The sequence below is a fragment of the Pan paniscus genome, chromosome X, assembly GCF_029289425.2.
Source record: "Pan paniscus chromosome X, NHGRI_mPanPan1-v2.0_pri, whole genome shotgun sequence".
Classification (NCBI taxonomy): domain Eukaryota; kingdom Metazoa; phylum Chordata; class Mammalia; order Primates; family Hominidae; genus Pan; species Pan paniscus.
This window is the reverse complement of record NC_073272.2, coordinates 79,741,646-79,757,465: the sequence shown is the minus strand read 5'-3', so window position 1 is coordinate 79,757,465 and position 15,820 is coordinate 79,741,646. Positions and strand designations below refer to the sequence as shown.

The following is a 15,820-nucleotide window of genomic DNA, read 5'->3' as shown; positions in this document are numbered from 1 at the left end:
AGAAGGATGGCTACAGATGAGGCCATACAGTGAAAACTACAATAAATACCTTATTCTTCAGTGCCCAGACACCAAAGAACATCTACAAGCATCAACACCATCCAGGAAAACATGACCTCAACAAATGAACTAAATAAGGTACCAGGGACTAATCCTGGAGAAACAGAGAGATGTGACTTTTCAGACAGAGAATTCTAAATAGCTGTGTTGAGGAAATTCAAAGAAATTCAAGATAACACAGAGAATACATTTAGAATTCTATCAGATAAATTTAAGAGAGATTGAAATAATTAAAAAGAAGCAGAAATTCTGGAGCTTAAAAATACAATTAGCATACTGAAAAATGTATCAGAGTTCTTTAATAGCAGAATGGATCTAGCAGAAGAAAGAATTAGTGAGCTTGAAGACAGTCTGTTTGAAAATACACAGTCAGAGGAGACTAAAGGAAAAAAAGAATTAAAAAATGAAGCATGCCTACAGGATCTAGAAAAATACTCTAAAAGGGCAAATGTCAGAGTTATTGGCCTTAAAGAGAAGGTCAAGAAAGAGATAGGGGTAGAAAGTTCATTGAAAGGGATACTAATAGAGAACTTCACAAACCTAGAGAATGGTATCAATATCCAAGTCCAAGAAGGTTATAGAACACCAAGCCAGTTTCACCAAAAGCAGACTACCTCAAGGCATTTAATAATCAAACTCCCGAAGGTCAAGGATAAAGAAAGGATCCTAAAAGCATCAAGAGAAAAGAAACAAATAACATACAATGGAGCTCCAATACATCTGGTAGCATATCTTTCAGTGGAAACCTTACAGACCCAGAGAGAGTGGAATGACATATTTAAAGTGCTGAAGGATAAAAACTTTTATTCTAGAATAGTGTATCTGGCAAAAATATCCTTCAAACATGAAGGAGAAATAAAGACCTTCCCAGACAAACAAAAGCTGAGGAATTTCTACCAGACCTGTCCTACAATAAATGCTAAAGGGAGTACCTCAATCAGAAAGTAAAGGATATTAATGAGCAATAAATAATCACCTGAAGGTACAAAAATAACTGGTAATAGTAAGTACACAGAAAACCACAAAATAATATAACACTGTAACTGTGGTGTATAAACTACTCTTATCCTAAGTTGAAAGACTAAAAGATGAACCAGTTGAAAATAATAACTACAACTTTTCAAGACATAGTACAATAAGATATACATAGAAACAATAAAAAGTTAAAAAGTGAGGGATGAAGTTAAGGCAAAGTTTTTATTAGTATTCTTTTCACTTGTTTGTTTATGCAAACAGTGTTAAGTTGTTATCAGGTCAAAATAATGAGTTACAAGATAGTATTTGCAAGCCTCATGGTAACCTCAAACCAAAAAACATGCAGTGGATACACAAAAAATAAAAAGCAAAACACTAAATCGTCACCAGAGAAAAATCATCTTCACTAGAGGATGACAGGAATGAAAGAAGAAAGAGAAGATTACAAAAGAACCAAAAAACAAGTAACAAAATAGCAGGAGTAAGTCCTTACTTATCAATGATAACATTGAATGTAAATACACTAAACCCTCCAATCAAAAGACATAGTTTGGCTGTATGGATGAAAACAAGACCCATTTATTTATCTGTTGCCTACAAGAAACATACTTCACGTATAAAGACACACATAGACTGAAAAAAAAAAGGATGGAAAAAGATATTCCATGCCAATGGAAACCAGAAAAGAGCAGGAGTAGTTATAGCTATATAAAACAAAATAGATCTTAAGACAAAAACTATAAGAAGAGACAAATAATGTTACTATATAATGGTAAAAAGGGGTCAATTAATCAAGAGGATATAACAATTTAAAATATATATGCACCCAACACTGAAGCACCCAGATATATAAAGGAAATATTATTAGAGCTAAAGAGATAGACTGGCCCCAATACAATAAAAGCTAGAGACTTTAACATTCCACTTTCAGAATTTGATCGATCTTCCCAGGGAAAAATCAGCAAAGAAACATTAGACTTAAATATTCACTATTGACCAAAAGGTTCTAATAGATATTTACTGGACATTTCATTCAAGAGCTGCAGAATACACATTCTCTTTCTCAGAACATGATCATTCTCAAGGACAAACCATAATGTTAGGCCACAGAACAAATCTTAAAACACTTAAAAAAACCCTGAAATAATATGAAGTATCTTCTCTGACCACAATAGAATAAAGCATCTTCTCTGACCACAATGGAATAAAACTAGAAATTAATAGCAAGAGGAGTTTTGGAAGTTATACAACTACATGGAAATGCTCCCAGATGACCCGTAGGTCAATGAAGAGATTAAGAAGGAAATTGAAATATTTATTGAAATAAATGATAATGGAAACATACCAAAACCGGTGGGATACAACAAAAGCAGTACTAAGAGGGAAATGTATAGCTCTAAGTGCCTACAACAAAAAACAGGGAAAACTTTACATAAGCAATTTAACGGTGCATCTTAAAGAACCAGAAAAGCAAGAGTAAACCAAACGAAAACAGTAGAAGAAAAAAAATAAAGATCAGAGCAGAAAGAAATGCAATTGAAATGAAAAAAAGGACAAAAGATCAATGAAAAATTGGTTTTATGAAAAGTTAAACAAAATTGTCAACGTTTAGCCAGACTAAAAAAATAGAGAATATCTAAATAAAATAAGAAATGAAAAAGGAGATATTACAACTGATACTGCAGAAATGCAGAGGATCATTAGTTGCTACTATGAGCAACAATATGCCAATAAATTGGAAAAATCTAGAAGAAATGGACAAATTCCTAGATGTATACAGCCTACCGAAATTGAACCAGGAAGAAATCCAAAACCTGAACACACAGATAACAAGTCACAAGATAGAAATCGTAACAAAAATTCTCCCAGTAAAGAAAAGCCTGGGACATGATGGCTTCACTGCTGAATTATACCGAACATTTAAATAACTAATAATACCAATCCTACTCAAATTATTTTGAAAAATAGAGGTGGAGGGAACACTTTCAGACTCATTCTTTGTGGCCAGTATTACCCTGGTACTAAAACCAGACAAAGACACATCAAAAACAAACAAACAAAAAACATACACACAAAAAAAACTACGGGCCAGCATCACTCATGAATATTGATGCAAAAATCCTCAACAAAATACTAGCAAACCAAATTCGACAGTAAATTAGAAAGGGCATGCATCATGACCAAGTGGAATTTATTCCTGGGATACAGGATGGTTCAACAAACACAAATAAACTCATGTGATACATTATATCAACAGAATGTAGGATAAAAATCATATGATCATTTAAATTGATGCTGAAAAAAACACTTGATAAAATTCAACATCCGTTCATGATAAAAAAAAAACCCTCAAAAAACTGGGTATAGAAGGAACATACCTCAACATCGTAAGCACCATATAGGACAGACCCACAGCTAGTACACTTAATGAGGAAAAAAACGAAAGCCTTTCCTCGAAGATCTGGAACACGACAAGGATTCCTATTTTTACCCTTGTTATTCGACATAGTACTGGAAGTCGTAGTTAGAGCAATCAGATGAGAAAGATACAAAGGGCATACAAGTTGGAAAGGAAGAATTCAAATTATCCTTGTTTGCAGGTGATATGATCTTATATTTGGAAAAATCCAAAAGATTCCACAAGGAAACTGTTAGAACTGATCAGGAAACTCAGTAAAGTTGCAGGATACAAAATCAACATACAAAAATCAGTAGCATTTCTCTATGCCAACAGTGAACAATGTGAAAAAGAAATTTAAAAAGTAATCCCATTTACAGTAGCCACACAGAAAATTAAATACCTAGGAATTAACCAAAGAAGTGAAAGATCTCTATAATGAAAACTAAAACCTTGATTAAAAAAGTGAAGAGGACCAAAAAAAAATGGGAAAATATTCCATGTTCATGGATTGGAAGAATAAATATTGTTAAAATGTCCACACTACCCAAAACAGTATACAGATTCAGCACAATCCCTGTCAAAATACCAATGACATTCTTTACAGAAATAGAAAAAACAATCTTAATATGTATGGGGAACCACAGAAGATCAAGAATAGCCAAAGCTATGTTAAACAAAAAGAACAAAACTGGAAGAATTACATTACCTGACTTCAAATTATACTAGAGGTATAGTAACCAAAACAGCATGGTACCAGTATAAAAACAGACACACAGACCAATGGATCAGAATAGAGAACCCAGAAACATATCCACACATTTTTGTCAAACTTATTTTCCACAATGGTGCGAAGAATCTACACTGGAGAAAAGACAGTCTCTACGTTAAATGGTGCTGGGAAAACTGAATATTCATATCCAGAAGAATGAAACTAGACCTTTATCTTTTTCCATATACAAAAAATCAAATCAAAGTGGATTAAGGACTTAAATCTAAGATCTCAAACTATGTAACTATTACAATAAAACATTTGGGTAAATCTGGACATTTATCTGGGCAAAAAATTCCTTGAGCAGTACTGTACAAGTCCAGGCAACCAAAGCAGAAATGGACAAATGGGATCACATCAAGTTAAAAAGCTTCTGCACAGCAAAGGAAACAATCCACAAAGTAAGGAGACAACCTCCAGAAAGGCAGAAAATATTTGCAAATTACTCATCTGACAAGGGATTAATAACCAGAATATATAAGGAGCTCAAACAACTCTATAGAAAAAAAACTAATAATCCGATCACAACATGACCAAAAGATTTGAATAGACCTTTCTCAAAAGAAGACGTATACATGACAAACAAAGGTGCTATAAACATCATTGATTATCAGAGAAATGTAAGTCAAAACTACAAAGAGAAATCATCTCGGTTCAGTTAAAATGGCTTATGTCCAAAAGACAGGCAAGAACAAATGCGAGGATGTGGAGAAAAGGGAACTCTTGTATACTTTAGGTGGGAATATAAATTAGTACATCTGCTATGAAGAACAGTTTGGAAGTTCCTCAAAAAACTGAAAATAGAACTACCATATTATCTAGCAGTCCCACTGCTGAGTATATACCAAAAAGAAAGGAAATCAGTATATCGAAGAGAGATGTGCACTCCTATGTTTGTTGCAGCACTGTTTACAACAGCTAAGATTTGGAAGCACCTTAAGTGTTCATCATCGGATGAATGGATAAAGAAAATTTACGTATACACAATGGAGAACTACTATTCAGCCATAAAAAGAATGAGATCCAGTCATTTGCAACAACATGGATGGAACTGGAGATCATTGTGTTAAGTGAAATAAGCCAGGCTCAGAAAGACAAAAATCACATGTTCTCACTTATTTGTGAGATCTAAAAATAAAAACAATTGAATTCAGGGACATTGTAGTAGGATGGTTTCCAGAGGCTGGGAATGGTAATGTGGGGCTGGGGCAGATGTGGGAATGCTTAATAGGTACAAAAATAGTTAGAAATCATGAATACAACCTACTACTTGATAGCACAATAGGGTGGCTGTAGTTAGTAATAACCATATGTTTTAAAATAAAGAGTGTAATTGGATTATTTGCAACTCAGTGGATAAATGCTTGAGGGGATGGATAACCCTTTCTTCATTATGTACTTATTTCATATTGCATGCCTTCCTCGAAGCCTCTCATGTACCCCATAAATATATACACCTACCATGTACCCACTAAAAATAAAAATTATAAAAATTAAGTAAAATATAATTAAAATAGTATTTTTCAGGCTTATAAATATCAGAAAGGTTGCTAATATGCTTTGTTATCAAGACATGGGGTAACAGGCACATAATACTTTGATGAGAATGAAAATTATTATAATTTTGGAAGGCAGTTTGGCAATATCTCTCCAAATCGTAAATTCATATACTTTTTGATATAGTAATTCTATTTCTAGGACTTTTTCCTGAAGACACATTTGCATATGTTTATGGACATGCCAAGTTTCATCTTTATAGCATCATTTGCCGTAAACAGAAAATAAATAAAAATAGATAGAACCCTCTTGCTCATTATATTATGAAACTGTCATATAATAGAGTAATACATAGACATTGAAAAGACTGAGATAAGCATGTATGTTGAAACGGAATACTGCTAATGAGAAAAGCAAGGTGAACAGTTGTCCATCTATTCAACAATGCCAGTTTCTCTACTCTCTTGCCAACATTAGATATCAAAAAACTAGTCTTATGCCAATATGATTGGTGAAATAAGGTATTTCATGGTTTCAGTTTGTATTTCTTGTGAATAAGTTTGAGTGTCTTTTTATGGTTGGACATTTTTATTTGTGACCTACTTGTTCATAACCTTTGTGTCTTCTTTTTTTGTTGTTCAACTTTTTTAACTAATTTGAGAGTTATAAATTTTATGATCATGAAAAAAAGTGATACCTTTAAAAGCAGACACATAGATCAAGGGAACAGAATGAAGAGCCCAGAAATAAATCCACATGGATGGGATCGATGAGGGAGATGAGGGTAAGGAGTGAGGACCACACCAGGTTGAAAAAGCCTATATGATAAACATCAATATTTAATGGGATTGGGGATGGAAGGTGGAAAAAGGGGAACCAAAAAGTTTCAAAAAGGAACAACCAGAGAAGTAGGAAGGAGAACCAGGAGTAAAAGCGGTATATTGGAAGCCTGGGGAGAAGGGAGATTCAAGGAGAGAATGAATGATTGGCAGCACAAAATCTAGCAAGTAAGAAGGTTAAAATACAGCCAGTAGAATGACAGTGATGACCTTAGGAAGAGCAATTTCAGTGGAGTGAAGGAGGCAAAATCCAGGTTACAGCAAGTTGAGGTATGAATGAGAGGTAAGAATGGGAAGATAGATATTCTCATTGCCCTTATTTCTTCCTTGTACTACAGACTCTCATATCTGGCAATCATTTTGTCATCTCTCCTTGGGTATCTAACAGGCATCACAAACCTAATATTTTCAAAAACTAGAATGCTTGACTTCCACTCCTGTTTATGCTAAAACATAATCATTACTGTTCTGCTGCAGTATTTTCCATTTTAGTTGATAGCAACTCTACACCCATTTGTTTAAGCCAGAAGCCAGGGAGTCATCATTACTTACTCTTTTACCCCACATCTAGTTCATAGCAAGTCTACCTTCAGAATATATGCTGAACCTGACTAGGTCTCACCACCTCCATTGCTAATGTCCTAAGCCAAATCACATCATTTCTTGTCTGCGCTACTGCCCTGAGCTCTCAGCTGGTCTCTCTGCATCTACCATTGCCCCCTGTGGCCAATTATTTCCTCAATAGCCCGAGTGGTCATTTAACAGTAGATCATTATCATGTCATTGTGTTGCTTAGAGCCCTTCAGTGTCTTCCCAATGCACCTAGAACAAAATCCAAAAACCTTACCATCAAAGCTCTAAATGATCTGGCCCTGCATGCAACTCCAACCTCATATCTTACTACTCTTCCCTTCAGTCACACTACTCCAGCACACAGTGGACCTCACATTTTTCCTGGAACACATCTCCCTTAACCTTGTCTTGAGGACTTTGCATTAGGCATTTCCTCTGCCTGGACAGATTTTTTTTTCCCTTCAGATTTTTGCAGGGCTGTTTCCTTCTGGCCATTCAGTTTTCAACCTAAATGTTATTTCCCTCAAGTTACCTTTCCTAACTACCCAGCCTAAAGTGGCCCATCTACTCTATTACCCTACCCTGTTGTCCTGTTTTATTTTCAATAAAGGACTTGCTACTAATATAGTTGCCTTGTTTTTTTTCATTTTTTTTTTTTTTGGTCTCTTTTTACCAGTAGGGACCTTGTCCTACTCAGTTTTGTATGCCCAGCGCCTGATACATAATAGGCATTCAATGAGTGTCAGTAGATATACGAATGGATGAAGGGACCTGCCTACCCCCTTTGCTATTATTTATATTGTGATTAGCTATTTTTTGGAACTTGATTTTTTAGATTAATAAAACAGTATTCTATCATATAAATGTTACTTAATTTTCCTTTTATTATTGGACATATAAGTGATAGCTAACCTATTTTTTGTTACTTTAAATACCACCATAAGTGAACATTTTTTTTTGCATTTTGTAAAAGTAGAAATTTAATTGAAGTAACATGCAGAAATTATACAAGTACAGCTTCTTGATGAATTTTCACAAATGATAAAAGCATTTAGATGAGAAAACAGAACTTATCAGAATATAAAGCTCCTTATGCCCCCTTAACAGGCACTACTCCATCGAGAGTAACCTCCCTCCTGACTTTCAAACACCACAGATTAGTTTTGTCTTTTGAACTTTTACATAAGTGGATTTATGTGACATAAACCCTTTTGTGTCTGGCTTCCTTTTGCTCAGCATATATGTGGGATTCATTCATATTGTTAAGCATAATTGCAGTTTCTTCAATCTCCCTTCTATGTAGTGTTAAGATTTTTCTTAGTGTTTTGTAGTTTTCAGTATAAGCATCTTTTTTTTTTTTTTTTTTTTGGAGACAGGGTCTCTAGCCCAGGCTGTAGTGCAGTGGCGTGATCACAGCTCACTCTATCTTCAACTTCCTAGGCTGAAGTGATCCTCCCAGCCCAGCCTCCCTCATAGGCCGGACCACAGGCACACACCACCATGCCCAACTAAGTTTTTTTCGTATTTTTTTTGTAGAGATGGAGTTATAAATCTTTATGTTAATCTGATTGTGTCCTTAGTATGAGTTCCTGGAAGTAAAATTGCTGGGCCAGAGAGTATGTTTTGATTGTTATTTACATCTTGTGAAGTTGTTGAATTTAAAAGAGAAGAGAATCCATGTGACTTGGTGATATTTCCATAATCCATTTATTCTTCCACTCTCTTAAATGGCAATTTTATATTTTTTCTTCTCTTTTTAAAATCTCAAAAAACTCCTCTCCCATTCTCACTTTCAGCTGATGACCGTGCTTTCTATTTCATTGAGAAATCTCTGACTACTATACTTACCTGCATCTCTGCCCAGAAACTCTCCCTTCCCTTCCCACAATACATGAACTGTCTATACTCCTAGCAAAGACCAACTCCTCCCTTTGTGTACTAGGTTCCATCCCTATTTCCTACCAGATGTTACTGCCCTAGAAGTTCTCTCTCCTGCATCACCAGTTTTACTCTTTCTCCTGAATCAGTCCTATCAGCATACAAACATCCTTAAATCTTTTTTTTTTTTATACTTTAAGTGCTAGGGTACGTGTACACAGGGACATCCTTAAATCTTTAAAAGCTGTCTCCTGACAGCTGGCATGGTGGCTCATGCCTGTAATCCCAGCACTTTGGGAGGCCGAGGCGGGCGGGTCACCTGAGATTGGGAGTTCGAGACCAGCCTGACCAACATGGAGAAACCTCGTCTCTACTAAAAATACAAAATTAGTCGGGTGTAGTGGCACATGCCTGTAATCCCAGCTATTCAGGAGGCTGAGGCAGGAGAATCGCTTGAACCTGGGAGCTGGAGGTTGCAGTGAGCCAAGATTGTGCTGTTGCACTCCAGCCTTGGCAACAAGAGTGAAACTTAACTTCATCTCAAAAAAAAAAAAAAAAAAGAAAGAAAGAAAACTGTCTCCTGACTCCATTTTAATCTCTTGCTATTCTTCCTTCTCTTTGTATTTCTTTTTATTTATTTATTTATTTATTTAATTATTATTATACTTTAAGTTTTAGGGTACATGTGCACAACGTGCAGGTTTGTTACATATGTATACATGTGCCATGTTGGTGTACTGCACCCATTAACTCGTCATTTAGCATTAGGTATATCTCCTAATGCTATTCCTCCCCCTCCCCCCACCCCACAACAGGCCCCGGTGTGTGATGTTCCCCTTCCTGTGTCCACGTGTTCTCATTGTTCCATTCCCACCTATGAGTGAGAGCATGCGGTGTTTGGTTTTTTGTCCTTGTGATAGTTTGCTGAGAATGATGGTTTCCAGTTCATCCATGTCCCTACAAAGGACATGGACTCATCCTTTTTTATGGCTGCATAGTATTCCATGGTGTATATGTGCCACATTTTCTTAATCCACTCTATCATTGTTGGACATTTGGGTTGATTCCAAGTCTTTGCTATTGTGAATAATGCCGCAATAAACATATGTGTGCATGTGTCTTTATAGCAGCATGATTTATAATCCTTTGGGTATATACCCAGTAATGGGATGGCTGGGTCAAATGGTATTTCTAGTTCTAGATCCCTGAGGAATTGCCACACTGACTTCCACAATGGTTGAACTAGTTTACACTCCCACCAACAGTGGAAAAGTGTTCCTATTTCTCCACATCCTCTCCAGCACCTGTTGTTTCCTGACATTTTAATGATCGCCATTCTAACTGGTGTGAGATGGTATCTCATTGTGGTTTTGATTTGCATTTCTCTGATGGCCAGTGATGATGAGCACTTTTTCATGTGTTTTTTGGCTGCATTAATGTCTTCTTCTGAGAAGTGTCTGTTCATATCCTTCGCTCACTTGTTGATGGGGTTGTTTGTTTTTTTCTTGTAAATTTGTTTGAGTTCATTGTAGATTCTGGATATTAGCCCTTTGTCAGATGTGTAGGTTGCAAAAATTTTCTCCCATTTTGTAGGTTGCCTGTTCACTCTGATGGTGGTTCTTTTGCTGTGCAGAAGCTCTTTAGTTTAATTAGATCCCATTTGTCAATTTTGGCTTTTGTTGCCATTGTTTTTGGTGTTTTAGACATGAAGTCCTTGCCCATGCCTATGTCCTGAATGGTATTGTCTAGGTTTTCTTCTAGGGTTTTTATGGTTTTAGGTCTTTAATCCATCTTGAATTAATTTTTGTATAAGGTGTAGCATTCTTATACACCAATAACAGACAAACAGAGAGCCGAATCATGAGTGAACTCCCATTCACAATTGCTTCAAAGAGAATAAAATACCTAGGAATCCAACTTACAAGGGATGTGAAGGACCTCTTCAAGGAGAACTTCAAACCACTGCTCAATGAAATAAAAGAGGATACAAACAAATGGAAGAACATTCCATGCTCATGGGTAGGAATAATCAATATCGTGAAAATGGCCATACTGCCCAAGGTAATTTATAGATTCAATTCCATCCACATCAAGCTACCAATGACTTTCTTCACAGAATTGGAAAAAACTACTTTAAAGTTCATATGGAACCAAAAAAGAGCCCGCATCGCCAAGTCAATCCCAAGCCAAAAGAACAAAGCTGGAGGCATCACGCTGCTTGACTTCAAACTATACTACAAGGCTACAGTAACCAAAACAGCATGGTACTGGTACCAAAACAGAGTTACAGACCAATGGAACAGAACAGAGCCCTCAGAAATAATGCCGCATATCTACAACCATCTGATCTTTGACAAACCTGACAAAAACAAGCAATGGGGAAAGGATTCCCTATTTAATAAATGGTGCTGGGAAAACTGGCTAGCCATTTGTAGAAAGCTCAAACTGGATCTCTTTGTATTTCTAACAAAACTGTATGAAAGAGTTATGTATATTTATTAATTCTTTCCAATTACTCTTCTTTCATTCTCTGCTGTACTCAATCCATTTATGGTTATACCACCACCATTCACTAAAATTGAAGCTTTTACTTTGGTCTAGTGGTCAGTTGACCTACCACTAGCTTTTGTCACAATGTGACTTCCCAATGTACATCTCTGGCCTAGCCTTTTCCCTTGAACTCCAGACTCCTCTATCCACCTGCTTATTTCATGTTTCCACTTGGATGTCCAAGGAGTAAACCAAACTTAAAACTGAAGCCCTTATGTGGCATCCTTTCCAATATGGTTTTTCTAAAATCAGTTAAAGGTAATTCTGTTAGACAAAATCAAAACCAAACATTATTAGAGTACAGTCATGTTTTAGCCCTCTGTTTTTTCATACATTACATCTGATCTATCAGCACATCTTACCATTTCTTCCTTTAAAATGTATTCAAAATCTAATCATTTCTTATCTAATGTCTAATGCACCTACCGTGACCCAAGCTATCATTATATCTTACCTCAGTTAGTACAGTGAACTTCTAATTTGTCTCCCTGTTCCTGACTCTTGTCCCCTAAGTATTATCTTAACACAGCGGCCAGAGAGAGCATTTTAAAAACAGAAGCCAGATCATGTCACTTGTCTGTTCTTGTTCTCATCCTACTCCAAGTAAAGCCAGAGTCTTAAAATGGCCTATAAAGCCATATATGATCTGACTATTATCTATCTGACTCTATCTCCTCTTCTACTCTTCATTCACTCTGCTTCAGACACATTGTACTACTGTGTAAATGACACATGCTTGCATAAGGTCCCCTTTTTTGCTCTTTTTCTTCCTGCTGTGCTGAATATCCATATGACTAGATTCTTATCTTCCTTCAGCAGAGAGAAAACCATTTTTCTTTCAGGTATTTACTTAGATGTCACCTTCACAGTAAGTCTTTCTGGGCTATCTTCTGTAAAATTTCAACAACCGCAATCCTAACTCTTCCTATCCTCATTCCCTGCTCTATTTTTACTTCCTGATACCTGCCACTAGTTAACATACTATTTTAATTATCTGGTTTATAGTCAGATTCTTTAACTAGAATATAAGCTCCATAACAACAGGGGTTTTTGTGTTTTGGGTTCACTACTGAATTCCACATGCCTAGAATACTGTCCGGCATTTGCTAGATGCTCAGTAAATATTTGAATAAATGAATGTATGTATATTAAGACAGTTACCTCTAGGATATGAGACAGGGCAACGGGGGTAGGAGAAACACCTGATTATTAACTATATGCTCCTTTCTACTTGAATACTGTACCCGTGTGCATACATTTGTTTTATAATGTGAATTTTAAAACTAGCTAAAATAACAAAAATTAGGCACCAGACAAAAATATTTTAAGTATATTTAAGGAGGAAAAGAGGGAATACTTCAGTAAATGGCATTAGAAAACTATAGATCACTACATTATACTTTTCACCAAAATAAATGCTAAATTTAGTAATTAAAAGATTAAAATGCCAAAATTACCTTGAGATACAGATGGATGTTTTGAGCATAGTAAAAAACCATAAAGGAAATACCTGACTATAAAAGAATTAGACATTTTTATATCAGACATACACAAAATAGTAGTTCATCCAACAATCTAGAAAAGGCCATATATAACAAAAAGTAATTTTCGTATGAAATGTTCTTGCAAATCAATAAGAAAAAGCCCAAGAAAGATGGACAAAGACACAAATGGCTCAAGAAAGAAGAAGTACAAATGGGTAAGCATAAAGATTTTAACCTCACTTTTAAGCAAAGAAATACAACTGTCTACCACTTTTCACCTCTCAGATATATCTCATAATACCTCATATTGATGACTATGCAAGAGAAGCAGAAGCTCTCTTATACTGCTGGAAGAGATGTAAGTCCCTACCAGAATTAGGTGTGGGACAATTAAAATTGTGCATACCTCTGCATCCAGTAATTCTGAATCTGGGAACTTATCTTATGAAGATTCTTGGAAAGTGTGTAGGGTTGCATGTACTAGTGTGGTTATCACATTGCTCTTTATATTATTGAAGAATTGAAAAAAATATAATAATCAGAGATCCAATCTTCGATGTCAAATTTCAGTCACTTTTAAATGTTTATTTTTGTGAGTACATAGTAGGTGTATGTATCTATGAGGCACATGAGATGTTTTGATACAGGCATGCAATGTGAAATAAGCACATCAAGGATAATGGGGTATCCATCCTCTCAAGCATTTATCCCTTGAGTTACAAACAATCTAATTACCTTCTTGGTTTTGCCATATTGGAGGACCATGTGAGCTATTTATTTACTTTTTTTAAAAATTGACTTAACTTTAGCTCTGTCCTAAGCTTTTATACCAGAAAAAAACATGGATTTATGTTAGTTACATTATTTTCATATAACATTTAAATAAATGCATAGAAAAGAAACTTAAATCTGTATAACATGTAGTATCATTTGCTGTACCATCAGTAGTGTTTGTAGCACATGAAAACCCTGGTTAATGGTACATCCTTACAGTTCAGCCTTTAGAAATAATGATGTAGTTATATATTTTTGACTTTAAAACATTTTTAAAAAAATATATTACATGAAAAAACAAGTTCCAAAACAGTATGCTCTATGTATGTACTTTTGTAATATATTTATATAGTAATAAATATATTTATGTACTTGGAATGCCCTATGCTAAAATATTAACAGTGGTAATGGCTCAGTGATGTTATTATGGGCAATTTTTTACAGTTTTATGTTCTCCCCTCCCTTCCCCTCCTCTCCCCGTCCCTTCTTTTCAATGGAGTCTCTGTCGCCCAGGCTGGAGTGCAGTGGCGTGATCTCAGTTCACTGCAACCTCCGCCTCCCAGGTTCAAGCGATTCTCCTGTCTCAGCCTTTTGAGTAGCTGGGATTACAGGTGCACGCCACCACACCCGGCTAATTTTTGTATTTTTAGTAGAGACGGGGTTTCACCATGTTGGTCAGGCTGGTCTCAAACTCCTGACCTCATGATCTGCCTGCCTTGGCCTCCCTAAGTGCTGGGATTACAGGCGTGAGCCACCGTGCCCAGCCTATGTTCTAATTTCTTAAACTATCAATGAATATATATTTTCTAATCATAAGATTAAAAATTATGGGACTATATATTCTCCTAATAATTAAGTGCATAATTATTTCCTGAAAAGCTAATTATAAGCTCTTACAGATTATAGGTTAATTTGGGGTTATTTTCCTCTTTTTAAAATATGTGTACTTTTGCTCTCTGTCTTTGCCAATTTTTACTTTTGATCTTTGTTTTTGCCTTTATTTGCTTTTGCTCTGTTTAAAACAGCCTATTCAGAAAGGCAATAAGGAAGCTGCAAGAATACATGCTGAAAATGCAATCCACCAGAAAAATCAAGCAATTGATTTCTTAAGAATGAGTGCTGGAGTTGGTGCTGTGGCAGTCAGAGTTCAAAATGCAGTAACAATGGGCAGGGTAAGACTTGAGATCTATAAATATCAGAACTCAAAATTTGTTTCAGGGTGCTACAGGGTGCTGGTAAAAGTGCGACATATTCAAAGTACTTGGTGAGGAAAGTGATTTTGGCAGTGGATTTTGAACTAAGATTTAATTGTCTTTTTAAAAAACTTGTATTTTAAGTTCAGGGGTACATGTACAGGATGTATAGGTTTGTTACATAGGTAAATATGTGTCATGGGGGTTTGTTTTACATATTATTACATCACCCAGGTATTAAGCCTAGTATCCATTAGTTATTTTTCCTGATCCTCTCCCTCCTCCCACCCTTCACCCTCCAGTAGGTCCCAGTGCACATTGTTCCCCTCTATGTGTCCTTGTGTTCTCATCATTTTGCTTCCATTTATAAATGAGAACATACGGTATTTGGTTTTCTGTTTCTGCATTAGTTTGCTAAGTATAATGGCTTCCAGCTCCATCTATGTCCCTGTCAAGAACATGGTCTCATTCTCATTCTTTTTAATGGCTACATAGTATTCTATGGTATATATATACCACATTTTCTTTATCCCGTCTATCATTGATGAGCATTTAAGTTGATTCCATGTCTTTGCTATTGTGAATAGTACTGCAATAAACATACATGTGCATGTGTCTTTGTAGTAGAATGATTTATATTACTTTGGGTATATACCCAGTAATGAGATTGCTGGGTCGAATGCTATTTCTGTCTCTAGGTCTTTGAGGAGTCACCACTCTGTCTTCCACAATGGTTGAATTATTTGTCTTTTAATGAAGTGAAAAGTCAAAGAAATAAGGTAGCCAATGCCTAGACTATAAATACATAACATTGTATATTTCTGTTA

General features: G+C 35.7%; 1 long non-coding RNA gene across 1 annotated transcript in view; it reads left to right on the top strand.

The window, feature by feature from the left end:
* The window catches only part of LOC100982585 (uncharacterized), an 86,057-nt gene that overhangs the window by 5,809 nt on the left and 64,428 nt on the right, over positions 1–15,820 (top strand). The window contains exon 2 of the long non-coding RNA XR_010111309.1: positions 14,826–14,972. This is a non-coding gene — a long non-coding RNA (uncharacterized LOC100982585). The remainder of the gene's footprint in view (positions 1–14,825; positions 14,973–15,820) is intronic.